This window comes from Melanotaenia boesemani, chromosome 12 (assembly GCF_017639745.1).
Source record: "Melanotaenia boesemani isolate fMelBoe1 chromosome 12, fMelBoe1.pri, whole genome shotgun sequence".
Classification (NCBI taxonomy): Eukaryota; Metazoa; Chordata; class Actinopteri; order Atheriniformes; family Melanotaeniidae; genus Melanotaenia; species Melanotaenia boesemani.
The window spans coordinates 29,766,988-29,785,305 of NC_055693.1; the positions used below are offsets into that span (position 1 = coordinate 29,766,988).

Below are 18,318 nucleotides of genomic sequence, written 5' to 3' on the forward strand. Positions count from 1 at the left end.
CTTCAGAAGGGAAGCTTTTCACGACTCCTTCCATGCTGTAATTATTCCAACTGGATATGAGCTATTGCACTTATTGGCTGGGGTAAGGCACCGGCTGCCACTGCTTTCATTGGCTAATGGGTCACCTCTCTGCCACCGTCCATTGGCTGCCTGGAGGAAAGTGGGAGGGGATCTCACCCCATCCTCCCCCTGTGGCAGAGCTTGTAAATGTAAAGAGTCTTTCTCTGCCTATTATCTGAGTGACTCTGGGTTTTGGTGTCTGCCTCCGAGCGTGTGTGTGTCAGAGTGAGTGTGTGTGCATCTCAGAGGAAGAAAAAAGCTAAAGAGAGAGAGAGAAAGAGAGAGAGAAAGGGAGGGAGAGGCAAGCAGCGTTTATTCTCCCCCCTTTAGCCTCCCCGTCTCCCTGTCACTCCATCCTTCCTCCCTTCTCCTGGACCACCCTTCAGCCCTGTTCGAGCCGAACCGAGACCCCCCCTTACCACCCAGACCACCCCGGGACCCTTTGACTCTCCTCACTTCTCCATCCCACCAACCACAACCTCTGAGCAGGTAAGACTGCTATTCTCAGTCTGCACTGAGGCTAAAAAAGTACTTTCAGCTGCTTTTCTTCTTCTTCTTCACCCAGAATACCTCAGAAAACTGAAGCTATTCTTCTTTTTTCCTCCTTACATATTCTCTGTCTTTTTTGCCTTTCCTGTATGCATATTTCAAGTTCTCCCTGCAGCTTTTCATCCCTCTCAGTGAAGTGAAACAGTTGCATGAGATGCTATCAGTGAGGTCACTCTGTTTTTCTTCTTCCTTTGATATAAACTTCCTCTTCCCTTCCCACCTCACAATCTCAGCATCTCTCCTCGCATCTTTCACCAATCTTAAGCCCTCCAGCTACCAGTGCGTGCAAATTCGGTGGAAAGCGTTTTTTTTTTTTTCTATTGTTTTTTTTTTTGTCTAATCTCACCGGGAGAACTAATTGGTGATAGCAACAAGCTGTATGTTTTGGTTATGGAAGAACTAACCCTCTAATTGATTTCTGAAAAGTGTTTATGTTGGTTGGTGGCTATTTATAGATGCTGGGCTTACATGCTTTCGTTAGGCTACTTCCCTAATGCTGAGACAGAACACAGGACTGTCCACTGGCTCCAGAACACATGACATTGCACAAAGTGTAATGACTTTACAAGGCAGTGACTTGCTTGATTGAATCAAGCAATCTTTCTGGCAGGAGAACGCCAATATTAACATGGCCCATAAAGCATTCCTGGCAACAGCAGAGAAGAGAAAAACTGCTTAGTTCTTCAGCCGCACATCCTGTTCTCCACCAGGAAGGGGAAGTGAAGTGTGTGTGTGTGTGTGTGTGTGTGTGTGTGTGTGACGGAGGCAGAGATAATGCTGAAGTACTTTAGACATCAATACTGCCAGCCAAGAGATTTTAAAGCCACTCTATCAATTTTGAAAATTGGACTTTACAACAATGTCAACAACTAAGGAAAACCCTTCTTCTGTTGTGGTGTTTTGTGTTTTTGAGTTTTTTTTTTTCCTTTAGAGAGGTGAATGTTGGAATATAAATGTATAGTAAATCTTATGTTACATTTCCAGTAGATTTTTCTGACTTTTGATCAGAGCTGCTATGAATGACTTTTTTTATTTTTATTTTTAATTAACATTATTTATTTTTGTTTTTAACTTTTTGTTAAATCTAAATGAACAGAACAGTTTTATCTGCATAACGATCCAATAGTGTATGAAAAATAAATCCAACACCCATCTTTCATATCTGAGGAGTACACAACAAACAATTTAATTTGCATGTTTATTATCCTCAATCCACCTGTGACTCTTTAACTTCAAGAAAAGCTAGCTGTCTCCAGCAGACAGTTTGACCTTTCTTTATGTGATCATTTTTTTTTTTTTAGACCAAAACAGTTTAAAAAACAGAGAAAAGAGAACATCTGTGATGAAGCCTTTTGGGAGTGTTGTGCAGCCCATTGGAACTGCGGTATCAGGAGAATCACAACACCAAATTCATTGACTCCTGCAATGTGATTTTGAACGTTTATGATGTTTTTGGTCATGAAAATGTCAGTGCTGGGAGTATTTATGATGCTGCTGCATGCACTCTTTTAGCAACAGTTTATTAGAAATTGTAAATTAGAGCAGAAAAACATCCCACAACAGAAACTCAGCTGGCCAAAAGCTAAACCATGTAACAACAGTGGATCTTAACCATATTCATGATTCTGATAGGAGGCTTTTAGACTAATTAACTAATATTTTTTATTATTCATTAGGAAAACAAACATATGAACACGTGAAAAAGACATGTCCTGACATTAAAAACAATCCAAGTGGCTTCATGTTTTACATGTCATTTACATTTTATTGCCATGAATTAAAAGATGACTCATTTGCTAAATTAGTTTTTGGGCCTGACTCGTTAACACCCAGCCTTTAATTTTTTAGAGAATCAATTCTGATTTTGATCTTTACATGAAATCTTTTCCATTTTCTTTTTCTGCAGCTGGTAGCATACACCAAAGTTATTGCTAAACCTCAGAGGACTAAAGATTTATTGTATGGGGTGCATTTATGTACCACCTGACTAGTCTTGCAGCTTGCTGAAAGCACATACACGCCAGTAAATGCACCATATCTTCAACATGTGGACACAGGAAGCAGGGGATCAAACCATAAACCTCCCGACTGGTGGACAACCATTCCCTACCTATGCTGTTAGGGAGCTCATAGCTGTCATTTTCAGATGTGGACAAAGCTCCTGCACGACTATATTTAACGCACCTCATGCAGTTTTACAGTGGAAGCTTTTGTAAGAATGCATTCATAAAATCCCTTGTAGAATGAGATATTAATGAATCAATGTGTTTGCACGCTCCTGCTTGGGCACTTGCACAGCATCATAAGCCTCTACTTTGAGCTTAAGTCGAGCTGCACGTGGCTAATGCAGAAATGAGTCGGGCTCTACATGTCAGAGCGGTTTTACATGTTTACGCACGGCTGTCTGTTTAGGGCGTCAGGTCTTATGAGTTGATTTGGAAGGATTACATAGAAACGAGACGCTTATTTTCGAAAGTTATTCTTTACAATATGTTTCAGCGGACTTTCCACTAATTTTCCATTAGATTAACAGCACTGTAATAAAGAATTTATCTAATAGTTCGTCAAAGCCAGTGCTCTGCAAGCAAGCAGCTGGCCCTTTGTGCGTTTGCCCCTTTGAGCTATTCCGGTTCTCCCGCTGACTTGGCGCAGGGCACAGAGAGTTCTGGGAGTTGCCTGGGTCGTGTCTTGTTCAGTGTTTTAAATAAAAAGCTTAAAAAAGGCTGTGACACAGACTGTGGGCTGTAATAGAAGCTGTGATGAAGAGTAAAAAAGAGCTGCTGAGGAATTACTACCAGGAATGATTTTGTCATTGATAGAAAAAGTACTTTTTTTCTCATTAAGACTCACATATGGAGAGTTAACAAAATAAAGTTCTATCAAAAGTTTGACGTGGTCATAGATGTCCTTAAAAAAGGCTGAAACAAAATGCAATTACTAAATGAACAGCTAAAGACTGAAACAACCATAATTTTATAATAATAACATCTTCTAAAAAGTACACGTTAGGAACATATCAGGTTTTATTTTTAAGATTAAAAAAGTATTCCTCAAGGAATTCAACATCAGATGTGGGACTGACTGCTCATAATATTTATAGGTATATTATTTACTTTTATTAACATTGTTTCAGTTCTCTCTCTCTCTCTCTCTCTCTCTCTCTCTCTCTCTCTATATATATATATATATATATATATATATATATATATAAAACATATTGCTGTTGTTACTCTGAGCCAGATAACAGAGCCAGCATGGCAGGACACGCCACACTAGACACTGGCAGTGTTGGAAGACACATTATGTCTCCAATTCCACAACACCAGTATGCCATTTGAGAGCACACACTGGGACCACACTGTGTTTAGTTCAGTGTGAACAAGTCAAGGCGATCTACAGCAGTGTAATGAGGAGGTCCTCTCAAGCTGCATTATAGTGTCATTTCTGCACAAAGAGGGCTTTTTACTTCAAAGGCTCATTCATACCATCAGTAGGACAGAAAAAGGCATCAAAGCAAAATATTTGTTATCAAAAAGCCTTGATAATACTGTAAATATAATGTAATACATAAATCAGAATGTTTGTTATTTATACTTCTTTACGTTGCATCACATGCTTCAAATCTGTCTGGCTGTCCTCTTTGGCTTATTGGCAAAATTGCTTAAACTCATATTATTATCTGAGGTCTGTTCATCTAATGAAAATCAAACTTGAACAAATTCCTGTGACATCAGCAGGGGTCAATAATAATAAGCTCACATTCCTCATATCACATACATGCACAAAAACATGACAAAGAACTATAACATGTGCCAGATTTACTTTGTACTTACTATAAACAAGACAGTTGTACTGGATTCTGAGAGGAAAGTAATATATTTGGTTTCTGGACCTACTACATACTGTACTTTGTCAGGATGCCGCTGCATCAGTAACCTAAAAGTTTTCTTTTGCACAAGCAGGGTCTTTGGAGCAAATACTGTATGGTTACATTTTACAACGAGTCGCCTTGTTGGGAATGATGGTGAAGCCAGTTTAGGGTTCAGCATATCCAATTTTGTTTCTGACAAAATCTTCTCAAGACAATTTTATAAATACAGTCTAATCCATTTGTAATTCAGTTAATCTTTCTGTAACATATCATTATTCCAATCAAATCAAATCGACTGGTCCAATTCCTAATAATTGTGATAACATTAAGCCAGTTCATTAAAATAAAAAACAACAACAAACTCTAGCTAAGGAATCATTAGAATGCATTAAACCTTCTCTTCACTACAGTCTCTTGTCCTGATGATGCATGGAGAAGTGGATGACAATAGAGACTGAAAGCCTCCATCAGTTGGGGTTAAAGAGGAGAGGAAAGAGGGCTTGACTCTGGGCCAGGCTTAGCTGCTGGGAAAGGTAAAGATACACAAGTTAATTTATAAAATAATGTCATATCTATGGCAGCATAACTAAACAGATGGATGTGGGTCACCCAAGCTAGCCCTTAATATGAACTTTATCAAAAAGGAAAGCTTTAAGTGTAATCTTAAAGGGTAGAGCTGGTGTGTGGTTCCTAAGGCAAACTGGGAGATGGCTACACAGAGAGGACCACATATGAACCTGCAGTCTAAGTGCTTTGTTGGGAAAATATGGAACGACAATGAAGCTGGTCATTAAGATGTTTATATGTTGCCGAAGCATGCTTTTACTTTTAGATAAAGGGAGTTGGGTATCAGAAAGGCAAGGTGACGTCCAAACAAAACTTTACCAAGTCATATTGAACGTCCAGTTTTGGTCCCCACAACATGCAGACTATGACGCCAGAAGACGTCTTTTTTCCAACGTCTAAATAATGTCAAGTATTGATGTCCATGGGACGGCTGTATTGGGGCTAATTGTAGTCAAAATGTTGTCGTTGTGGACGTCTTTTCTATGTTATATTTGAACTTATTTTAGACATTTTATGCTGCTTTTGAGCTCTGTGCAATATTCATCCCAAATTTCACACTCAACAATGTCCAGTTTTTCAGAACTCTCCCATTTGATTTACTAACACACGGGAGCACAACAGTAAACATTGACTGACTAGCTTGCTAGTAGCCTGAAAGTGTAGCTTGAATCTCAGGTGCCAACGTTTTGACCGTGAGCATAACCGCCTGGTGACTGAGAAGTAACTGCCGACTGACCCAGTCACTTTTTTGCATCAGCTAAATGTATACATGTAAACATATTTTTAGACACTGGTCGATCGTTTTCAAGATTCATTCCAATTCAATTTTAACACCGAAGGGAAGAGCTGTATGACAGCTGTAGGCAGAGCAGGTTTTAGGTAGTTTAAGACAACAAAGTGAAAACACCTGACTCTATAGGTTGACTGAACTCACCTTCAGCTTCTGAGCAGATCGGACTGATGTGAGAACAGTTGTTTCAGGTAAAGCATCAGCCGTAGAACTGCAGGCCAACTGGCGGCGACTGGTTGAGTTATGAAGATGTGCTGCCTCAGCCAATTAGAGTGGCGTTAACTGGTTCACATGATGCCGGTTGTATTCAACTCAGCCCGCTAATTTCGCTCATATTAAACTTCAACCAACTTGTTTGAATAATACCAACTTTATGCAGTTGTGGGATTTCTCTTTTTCACTTTGGTGTTCAACCCTAATCCGGTTTTTAACAGGAAGCTGTTCAGTGTGAGCAGAGAAGGAAACGATCACGTTTTTGCTACGATGTGTTGTACGTCACTTCCTCTCTTTGGTTCACTGGATGGTGTGTTTGCTTTCACACTGTAAGTGAACTGCACCAGGGTTCACTTGCAAGAGAACCAAGACCCCTGGCTTGACAGTGGACCAGAGTTTGCTTCTTTGGTCTAGTGCAGTGTGTATGAAAAAGGAAAAGAGGAAAAGTTAAATACAGAAGTGTCTAAGTAGTATAATACCTGGAAGTCTGCTATTTAGTTTTATTTCAGTCTCATTTTGTTTTACTTGTTTATACATAACTACTGTAGTTTGACCTTTTTACTGTCAGCATTTACTGATGCCACAACTGGTGTATGATTTTCAGAAGGATAACTGGCAATACGGACCTGCAGGTCTCTACATATAGTAAAAATTTTACCCTGTTTGCTGAAAACTAAGATTAAGGGCTTTTGGTTGGAATGTAATAAGATTTTAATGAAAGTGTCTGACAGCTGTTAAATCCCTAACACAAATAGCTAGGCATGCTTATTACTGAAACCTCGAGTACATACTGACCTAGCAAACCACTTCAGTGCAAAGACAACACAGCCATCTTTACAGAATCAATGAAGCAAAGTACAATCAACAGTCCACAGAAATCCACATGCCACAAACAGCCACTTGTAGTTTTGTAACCCCCATCCTCTCCTTTACAGGCAGTTGATGGGTAAGCAGTTCTCTGTCAGTAGGGTGGGTTGTAAATGTAAAAAACAATCTATTCTGTGTTGTAACTCATAACAGAATGCAAGGGTTAGGAATGTGAGGCATTGCTGAAATTGAACATAGTGCCTTCTTAAAATGAAAGCTATTGGAGTGAATTATGGCCTGTGAAACCTGAGGGTGGTCTGGTCCCTGTAAAGCCACTGGCTGATGTAATTTAAGCTAGCAAAGGTTTGTAGATCAATCAGAAAAGATGGAGGGTTGGGAATAGGTAAATGGAAAAGGCTGAGGGTAAGAAGCAAAAAGGTGGTGCAGTAACAGAGCTTTAGCCTTCCCTGCTGCTTTCCTAGCATCACTCTGGGAGGTAAGAAATGGTCATAAAGAGACAGCCCTCTCTAACCCGTGTGCTATTTTTATACTTGCTAATACAGGAGAGGCAGGATGGGGTGGGGTTAGGGAACCAGTTCAAGTGGTGAAATGACAAGAAAATATTATTGTTGGCTTGGAGTTAAGAGGACTGTAGTGATTAAAATGATGCGTACATACCACTGGTGGAACGTGTAGCTGTGTTGTTTTTATTATACGGGTGCTCCATTGTGCCTATTTATAAATCTGTCCAAAACCCACTCTGACACATGTTAAAAAGTCAATAAATGGTTTCCATTTCAAAATTCTGACACTGTTCCTGCCCCTCCAAAGGTTCATGGACGGGCCTGCAACTCACCAATGAAGCACACCAGTCAGTCACTAATAAACATACTCACAATAAAAACTGTTACTGTTTGAGCTAATAGGAACTCATGTGTGTCATCTACAATTGCCAAATAAAAACATTTTTTTTAAAAACTATAGACTTAATAGACTTTTATCCTGGGAATGTGATTATATTACCTAGGTGCTTTTTGACACAACTGGACAGAACTGCAGAAAAAACTTTAGTCAAAATGTCACGCTTTGGGATAATGTTTTTAAATTTGGAAGCAATCGTTGCGAAGCATTTAACTATTACATCTTTTAGCTAATATGTACAAACTATTGTTATCCACAGACATCTGAAACAAAGAGGTTAATTTTAATAAGGGAAAAAAGCAATACAGAAGTAGATTAATTTGTTATTTATGTTTTAACACCATCAGTGATGTGAAAATCTTCTCACCAGAGAAATTACCAGTTAGGGGTTTGACATTTGATCAGCACAATGAAAGGAAAGGTTCATCATGTGGGTTGTGCAGATATGGAATATCAGCATTGACCTTTATGGGTTCGCTTTTCAATCCATGCTGTTGTAATGTCACCCAGGTTTATTGTTTCAACACTGACAACAAGACAAATTAAACAAAGGTGATGCAATAACAAACTATAACCCAGTTTGTGATGGTAAGGCATTGTCTACGCCTTGTGTCTTGTGCATTAATTATTCAGAGATCTGTTAAGGATTCTCTTTAAATCTTCATGCCCACCCACTGATTTTGAATATGTTATCTCTCCCCATGGAACATGAGTCCTGTGTGTGTGTCAACAGGCCTAACTGGTACCAGTGCATTTAATTATCAATTTATTTTATCTATCAAGATTTGACCTCTAAATGTCTCCATATGTTATTGTGTTCAGTTGTTATTTATACAGGTCGTTGACACTGTTCCTCTGTGATGGCCAAGAGAACCTAAACTAAATGATAAATTTGAGTCTTTTGACCCTGAGTCAACAATGATTCCACTAAATCTTTCAGTGCCCTTCAGGCTGCGGAAAGGCTGCAGATTTTTCCACTTTGTAATAGCATGTGTGAGGACTATTAATTCATGGCTTACAGATTAGCAAATAAACTATACTGAACATCTTAGATTAGTGTGTTGGCATGTTAGCATTTACTTAGAAACATAAAAGATAAAATAAAGCTGTGGGACTTGACAGGATATTCTGCTTTTTTCTCTAATGTGATTATGTGAAGAGCTCATGAGTTATCAATGTTTTACCTACAGAAGGTGGCAATCAGAGCTTACTCAGTTTAGAAACAGAGAAGGGGACTGGACAAGCAAGTCAAGCTAGCAATTCAAAACAATGACTAAAAGATAGCTAACATTTAACCATCTAAAAGTCCTCAAATCTCATTAGCTTATCATGGTTAGAGTGACTGCTATGTTAAGCAAAATTTTAGAGGACATGTTAAGACATATTTCTATAATTTCCTGCACATTGGCATTTTTGTAGCAACATAGATGTTCTTTAGGTTGCAAAACACTGCCGGTGTAAAATTATGCAAAGGAGAGGTTTAACAAAATCCACAGTATTTCTTTTACTTGAAGGGATTTAAATTAAGGAAGTCTGCATTCTAAGCTGAGGAGTTAGCTCTCTTCCTGTTAGCTTTGCTAGCCAGTATTAGCTTCATTAGCCATTTTCTTGCTCTTTAAAAGTAAGCTTGCTGACCATTGTCTGCTACAGATAAGCTGCACTGTATCCCATCAGTGAACATAAACAGTTCTCTCTATTCCCTGCTTTTTGCACAGTGCTTGTAAGCTAATAGAGTATCTTTGAACAAAATCCCAAAATTTTGGGCACCTACTGCCGTAGACAGCACTTTCCATGAATTGTGCTGGTCATTCAATTCAAGATCTGTTATTGCTGCTGTTTCATTTTCAGCACCACAAGCTCACAATGTTTCTTCCACAACAAAGCTAGCAAAACAAACAGAACTTAGCTTGCTAATAGGATATTTTGACTTTTTAGTTTTCACTAAGGTATTGAAGTTTTAAAATAATTGATTCATAATATGAACACTAAACATTATGTAAAACAAGGAGTCCAGCTTACTTAAATACTTATTTTTACTTTAGATCTTAAATGAGACGTGGTGACTGTAACCTAAAGTTGCTAATTATTGTGAAGTGAACCATTCAGGTCCTTCTTACACACACTTCTTTTTAATTAAATTGTCATTTATGATCCCTACAGTTTAGGATATTGCTGTGCAAGTCAGAGAAGCTACTGGGCAATAGGAGTACTGACACATGAATAAGGATACAAATCACAATATGTGACTGATTTACTCTGTTCATGGGTCATGTAGGTCAGATTTTTATTTTGAAATAAGACTTTTTGATCAACAATTCTATTATTAATAAAAAACAAAAAACAAATAAAACAATATTCAGTTAATGTTATTGAAAAGTCTAACCATATAAGATTTATTAGTTTAAAAAGATGTTCCTTTTTTCAACTGGACTATTATTAACAGGTAATGATAACTCTACACATTCCTAAAATGTTATTCATCCATGTTGATGTGAAATATATTCACTGAATAATGAAAGCACTGTTGCACTATGATGCAGTTACACTGCATTGATTCACATGAAATAAAGAAGTAGAGAAAATTGACTGTGTCCTCTTTAAGGAACAAAAAGACACGTACGTGTCTGCAGCTCATGTTTGTTAATGTCAGGAAAAATTGTAACAGATATTCTAAAGCTCATCTCTTAGCCTGGGCTCTTGGCACTTGCTGCTGCCTCTCAGCATTTTTGCTTGATTAAAAAGCACCCAGGAGTTAGTAAGCGCGTGGTAGGTGCGAGCGCACACCCTGACAGCTTAACATACTGATTATTCAAGCCTCTTAGGCTAAGCCACGGCACTCGAGTGATGAACGTCAACTCCCCACCCTCACTCACACACAGTCTTGATTTCTCCACTCTTTTATTCTTAATTTAAAAGAGTGGAAAGCCAGTGACAGCTTGCAGAAAGCAAACCTGTTGTCTTAGAGGCAAAAGGGATCAGTGACATAGTGATTCATACACTGCTGAGGCTTTTTATAGACTTAATCCACCCAGTGTTTGGTCCGCTCACTATTTTGTGTTGAAAAGGCTGCGTCCTACATCGGTCCACAGGGAATGCCCCTCTAGTGGGAAGAAATGCTCTGTTAGTTGTTATTAGTGTGATAAATTGAGTGAGGTTAACGCATTGCAGATTCAAAACAGAAACAAATAATTTTGTTTTGTGACATGTCTACTTGACACTCAATAATAGAATAATCTAAAGTTTAAACAGAATAAAAACCCAAGGGAAAATTAAGTGTTTTTTGCTTAAAAACAATTGGCAACACAGCAGTTAGTATGACAAGTTTAATCTACTTTATGCACTGTTTACATTAAATTATATTTTGTAATCTGTTCATTTGGTACAAAGACAAAGGTTATTCTGTTTTCTGTCCACTGGCCTCTCAAAAATGTTTCCATTTACATGCCATTTGAGAAAAAAATAAATATTTCCACGTGTTTAACTTTGATTTTTAGTTAAAAAAAAAAAAAAAGAAAAGAAAAAAAAAAAACAACTCCTAAGCTATTTGGTGGTAAGCTAACTGGTGGCACTGTGTGGCTGGACCCTCCGTATATGGGCCAAGCGTGCTCTCAGTGTGCTGGCGAGGCTGCGGCTGTTACCACCGTGCCACACCTGACCAACAGATTGGCCCCAGCTGGAGGCTGAGGCCAGAACAGACAGTTTGGATGCTTAGATATTCAGCTGATATTGTGTGCATGTACAGTGGAAATGTGTTAAATACAGCTTAAGAAAACAAAACTAAAAAAAACCAAAAAAAAACAACTGTATTTACTTAATGGTTCAAAATTTATTTTAAAAGAAAGCTCACTATACATATATATATATATATATATATATATATATATATATATATATATATATATATATATATATATATATCCAATGTTCTTTCAGTTGGTAAACAATTTAAAAACACCATGTATTCTAACAAAATTAACCAAGTTGGCCTCTGGCATCCCAGCACAAAGCACTGTATGATAAAACAGTGAAAAGGAATGTAAGGATGAAGGTAGGCTACTGATAAAACAAAGGATGCAGAAGCTAAGATTGTCAGGATTTCATTCTAGGAAGCTCACTGATAGCACATTAAAGATGTAAAGTATATAAGTGGGGAAGTGAAGGAGCACAATATCAGCCTTGTTCCTTTACGACTTTTTTTTTTTGCTTTGTATTGTGAATAAATGTAATAGAAAGCATTATAAAATTAATCTGAATCAGTGAGCAAGCTTTCTGTATGTAGAGATTTTTCTCTGATGATAAAATACGATAAATACAGGCTTTGTGTGCAAAAGCCTTGGGGTAAAAAGGAGATGCAGGAAAACGTTTTGTAACATGAGGATGTGAAAAAGTTCTCATGTCCAGCTCATTACATACAGATGCTTTGTCCAGATTACTTCGCTTCAATTTTCAATGCTCAGCGTAACCATATTCTATTACATCTGGATGCAAAGGGAGCTGCTGCATTTGGTCAGTTAACCTTCTGCGTTGCTTGGTGATGTCTCGGCTGCACTAAGATGAAATCCCTGATCTACAGAGCCTGCTTACAAAAAAGTAACCCAGATCAAGTGATGAGGTTAAAAGATAATGAAGGAATCCAACTCCAAAGCATTGGACCCAGCTCTGATATTTTTTTTTTATCTTTATTTTACCATAACATACCATACCAACTTTATTTATAAAACACATTAAAACCACCACAGCTGGACAAAGTGCTGCACACAAGTAAAACCAAGATACAAATAAAACCAAATATAAAAAAAGAAAATTAAAAAGAAACATCAGAAAAGCTCAAATCCAACACACTAAAACTAATTAAAAACAGAATAAAATAGATTTAAGATGTGTTTTCAAAGTTTTAAATGTTTGCTTTAACTTGTAATTAGACACTAAACTACACAAAGTAGAAATTTGCCCTTGTTCTCTCACAGAAACTTTAATGTTCCCATGACATTGCATCCTGCAGCTGTTACACCTGGGAAACCCCATGCATCCAATGTGACATCACAATCAAACGTCAGTATGTGGAAAGCTATCAGTGAGAGTGGATTGGGCAGGAGTGTGCAAGGTTTTTCTTCCTCTGGTTGGGATTCTATCATCACATCTACAATCCAAATACGCTGGTGATGTCTGAACTTTTTTTCTGGGTCTATCACTCCTCTTTGGTCTGGCTGTCTTGGTTGGTTGTTGAAGATCACTGTAAATGGTGATGGTCTAAATCCAATCTCCAACTAAATCTTGATAATATCCAGTGTGGTCTTAATGTAGTTGGCAGATTCATTCAAAATGTGCTCTTGTTACCTTTTTTTAATGTTTTGGTTACTATTATTTAATACTGAACTCTAAACACCCAGATGTGTGTCTATTTAACACTTTGTTTTTCCAGCAGTGACTTCCAACGCCATTTCCAAGAGTCTTATATGCAATAAAAACCTTTTCATTGGCAATAACATTCAGAATAGGATGTTAAACTGTCAACATGAAGGAAAATCTCTTTACAGGAGAGCTTGGTAAAGCTTGGCAGGAAAGTTACACAACAGCTTCAAGGTCGAAAAACTACAGAAAAGAAAAAGAAAGATGGAGATTTCTTATTTCCTTGTAAATAATCAGACTAGGACATCCCAGCTTGTAAGGTCTGTTTTCCTTTCTGTCTTTTCTGTTTCAAAGGACAAAAAGAAATTGTAGTTCTAGCATTGCTTTCTGTTTCCCTGACACACTTTCCCTCATTTTGTATTTTTTCAGAATACTTTTGCAGCTTCAGAAGCATCAGCAGAAGAGGCTGCTAAGTCAGCGAGAATGCAGCCAAGTGAGCTTAAGCAGATGTAAAAAATATATAAATATTAAATAAAAAAGAAAAAAAAAACATACAAGCAGTTCAGGAGCGTGAGAAAACACTTCTCTAGGTTGCTGCTGCTGCAAGTGTGCATTCTGCATGTTCAGAAAATAGGTGGAGGTCAGCTTTGAAACTGTACATGCCAGCCTGTGTTTTCTTCCTCCTCACGGGTGTAACTTCATTCATTAATCAGAAAAAATTATCTACCAGAAGACATGTTTTAAGAGTTGCATCATGTGCTGTTAGGACTAACGTTTACATGTCAGGATGCATAAAAAGGAAAAAAGCTGAAAATGTGCAGAATAATGTCAGTTTACAAACAGGCCTTGTTTGCTCTCTTTGTCCTGTTTGATCATTCTTTCCACATTATAAAATAGGAAATGCTCTTAACCATCCCTTCTTCCTCCATTATTCATTTAAAGGAATACTGAAAGTGTGTCAGTGCAAGGACTCGTGAACTGAACCTGAGCTGGTGCACATCGGTGGCTCTCCTCTACTTTCTTTCTTGTTTGCGCACCACCTTCTGCTTTATCTCCTCTTTGTCATGTATCACCTCATGACATTTTGTAAGCCAGTTAATAAACACAGCATCAGTTTCAGAACAGTGCTTAACAATGGCAGCAGTAATTGAGAATGCCAAAAACGAGCCCCCGTCCCCCTGCTGAAAGCCCAGATCACGTGTAAAAACTCACTCTGAATTAACAGAAACACAAATCTGCTTCATGCATTCCTCTGTGAATTTACACTTGACATCAAGTGTAAGAAAATCTTTGTATTTTTATTTTTATTTTGTTGTTTTTTTTTTTTCCCCTGATGTTTCGGACAGCTTGCAGTGAGCTGAGCTACAGTATGTTTCCCTGCAGGCGAAGCGGAAGAAGTGGAAGCAGATTATTCAAACAGCATGGTGTCATCTCCACGCACGCAGATTTGATGGATTTTGATCCATCGGGTTAACTCACTCCTGTCAGTCTGTGACAAGAAGTCATGTGACATCGCAACCACCCCGTGCAATCATTTCCCCACACAAACATTTTATTCTCTTCGCATTTTACACACTTCAAAATTGATCTCTAGTGAAACCTCATAATGTATATATTTGAAAAAGACCTTGCATTTTGTGCATCTGTGTGTGAAGAGTAGGGAAACCACAGATATTAAAATCGAGGAGGTTCTTAAACCCCCCTTTTTGGGATTAAGCATTTAAAGACTAGAACATCAAAGAGTTTTCATGTCGTCCCCATGTCAAGGAACGACTGTGCAAAGAGAGCGAGGATTTCAAATGCTGCTTAACAAAACAGGATATTAGGCTTCCCCTCACACACTTTTACAAACACATATACACTACGGATATAAAAAAAAGACACACATTTTGAACATACACTTTAAAGCTACGTAGTACTCCTGTGCCCCTGCAGACCAGCAGACTACAGTATTTGTAAAGGCAGATGTTACAGCACAGAGTTTGAGACATTTCTACCTCTGCTGCGTAGCTCCATTCATTTGAATGTAAGTCTGAGCAGCCGGCTGTACGGAGGTCCTCCAATCCACTGACCTCATTAATGTGGCAAGATCAAAGAGCCTTTTATCAGATTCTTGTTGCCATTTAGCAACAGGATTCTTAACCGTCAGAACACCATGGGGAGGAGGTCACCAAAAGTGCTCAACATTTATTCCTTTTTCTTTTTCCCCTCCTTATTCTGTCTTCCTTAAAATGAGTTTTTTTTGTAGAGATAGAATGGCATATCTTTGCAAATGTTTCATGAAGGAGATTGGTTCAGTACACATTAATCATTGCTCCAAAGTTCACTGAATCTGCTTCGGTTGAAAACATGAGAGAACTATTGCTATTTAATATACTTTTCTTTAAACTTTCCAGACAGAAGGGCTCAGTGTAATGGGTAGATGTAACTCAGGAGGATGAATGGTCATCTGTCAGTTGGAAAGTTGATGGTTCCATCCCAGCTTCCCAGACTACTAGTGGGCAAATGATAAGATATTGAACCACGTGTTGCCTCTGATGTGTGATGTTTTTTGTTGCTCAGCAGAGGTTAAAACTGTGCTATATGTGTGTGTATGTGTGTGAATGTGACTTGTGTAAAAAGCACATTAATTGATCTGTGAGACTAGAATAGTATTATATAAATATAGTCCATTAAGGTTTTTAAAAAAACTGAATTTTCCAAGCCATAATCAGGTAGTTCAAATAGCTACTAGTGGAGGCTTTAAGTTGAGGAATGGCACACTGCAGCCCCCTTTCAATACCTAATCTTAAACATGCATTTCAGGGTGCATTAATACCAGGAAAGTCCATGGGACTTGGTTTGATTGACCAAGGAGTTCCAAAAACATGTCCCAACTTCCTTTGGTTTGGATTGCTGTCAGTCACACTGTCCTTTACTTAAACGGACCAAACTGCCTGAACAATGTCACACAGTTTCAGGGAGCTATTCCCCGAAATGACCACTGATCAACATCAAAAACAAGCAGGAAGAAGAAGAAAAGCCAGCCACAACTGAAAAGTTGTTCATGGCAAGTAAACAGTGGAGCAACTATAAATTTATGCAGTGTTGGGGTTTCTGTTTTACCTTAATGTTCCAAGCTAACATGGTTTTCACAAGAAGTTGCCCAGGATGAGCAGCAGGAGAGGCGGGAGCTATCCAGTGTGTATGGTACTTCCTGTGTTTGGTTCAGTGGATGGTCCGTTTGCTTTCACACTGGAAGCTAACTGAACCAAGATTAAAATTCAGTTCAGAGAGATGAAAAGAAAGTGCTCAGTGCATCATGGAATATTCCTCAGCAGTCTAACCCTATGTCAGCATAACTAAGGGATTGCTAACCACCCCTAACTATAAGATTAATCAAAAAGGAAGGTTTTAAACCTGATCTTAAAGGTAGAGAGGCTCTCTGCTTCCCAAACCCAAACTGGGAGTTTTTCATGAGAAAGGGGCCAGATAGCCGAAGGCTCTGCCTCCCATTCTACTCTTAGAGACTCTGGGAACCACAAATAAAGCTGCTATTTGAGAACAAAATACTGTGTTGGGAATACATGGCACTATGAGATATTTGATACACAATGGAGACTGATCATGAAGAGCTTTATGTGTGAGGAGAAGAATTTTAAATTCTATCCTACATTTAACAGGGAGCCAATGAAGAGAGGACAAAACTGGAGAAATATGATCTCTCCTGCTAGTTCTCATCAGAACCCTGTCTGCAGCAAATGTAAAATGCACAAGAACTAAGACCCCCAGTTGTCAAGCAGACCTGTTTGCTTACATGGTCCACACCAATGTGTGAACTGCTCCAAACGAACTGTACTACCTGTGGAAGCAGACCAAACAGCACTAGTGAGAATTACATGACTCTAAATGAACTTCATGACCACAAGCGAACGTGGCTGGTAATTCCTAAAGTTACCAGCCAATCAGAATTTCCACCAAAGTTTTGTTCTGGGAAATAATCCAAATTATGAGTGAAACTGAATGCATTTAATCGTGTTTTTTTTAAGTAGTTTTTATTTATGCTGTTACTTTAGTTTTTTTCTTTTATTTTCATGACAATACCATAACAATAATTTTACATATTTTGCTATATTTTGCTTTTTTATCCTTATTAGCAGTCTTTGTTCATGTGACTTTCATCTGTTTCATGGTCTTTTACATTCTTCCCCTTAAATTTATTTGTCCTTATGACAAAGTGTGTGTGTGTGTGTGTGTGTGTGTGTGTGTGTGTGTGTGTGTGTGTGTGTGTGTGTGTGTAGATGCAGCAGTCCATACAGTACAATATGCTTTTTTTTTTTTGGTCAACAACATTCACTCATGACGCAAAAGCCATTTTGTATTAAGTCTTCTCTTTTTCTTTGTCCCACATCCTCTTGCATCATCAACATTCTCCCTTACCTCTTTTCTGGTAACCAGCCTCGCTTTTGCAGTCCAACCACCACGTTTGGGTTTTTTCTTCTACACATCACTTTCAGCCCCTCATTCAGCTGCCCTTGATACGTCATGGCATGAGTTTCATGGGAAATGTAGTGACAGCACTGCCAAGCTTTCATTTATACCCATCAAAATGAATTTTAACCCACATTTGGTGAGTTGTTGGGTGTTCATTTAAAGTTCTGGATGTGAATTAGAAAGTGAAAATTAAAATGATAAATATATTTTACAATTTTCCACAAACATGCAAAAAAGTTTAAATATTTGCTTGAGGTGGTTTTCACCTTTCGAAGAAGATGATGGTTCAGGTTCTAATGAATTGAAATAACTTTTCATATTGTATTTTCCTCGGCTAAGATTTAAACGAAGTGACAACTATTCTGGTTTTAACAGATAAATTATGAACTCATGACTCATCAGCATCTTCCCAGATATCGTATCCTGGGTATTCCCAATGAGGAGTTCTCCATTTTCCATTGTGGACGTCCATCACAGTGACTTTGTCTTTTAATTCCACTTTTAAAGTTTGTTTTGTGGTTAGTGCTCACCTTTTATTGTCATCCAGTCACATTTTCTCTCCGTGTCACCAGGTTTAGAAAAGGTTTAGATAAAGGATTTTGGGAGGGCTTGTGTTAAACTGCCTGGTAAGGTAAATCTAGAAAGTCAATGTTAACCCTTTAACAGCCCGTTCTACTGTTTAGTAGAGAAATTTTTTCAGTGACTATATTGAATTTTA

General features: G+C 38.1%; 1 protein-coding gene across 5 annotated transcripts in view; it reads left to right on the forward strand.

The window, feature by feature from the left end:
* The first annotated feature begins 251 nt into the window (after window positions 1-251).
* The window catches only part of pcbp3 (poly(rC) binding protein 3), a 108,698-nt gene continuing 90,631 nt past the window's right edge, over window positions 252-18,318 (forward strand). For all 5 annotated transcript variants that reach the window (XM_042002228.1, XM_042002230.1, XM_042002225.1 and 2 more), the window contains exon 1: window positions 252-549. The gene's annotated coding sequence lies outside the window, so the exon portion shown is untranslated. The remainder of the gene's footprint in view (window positions 550-18,318) is intronic.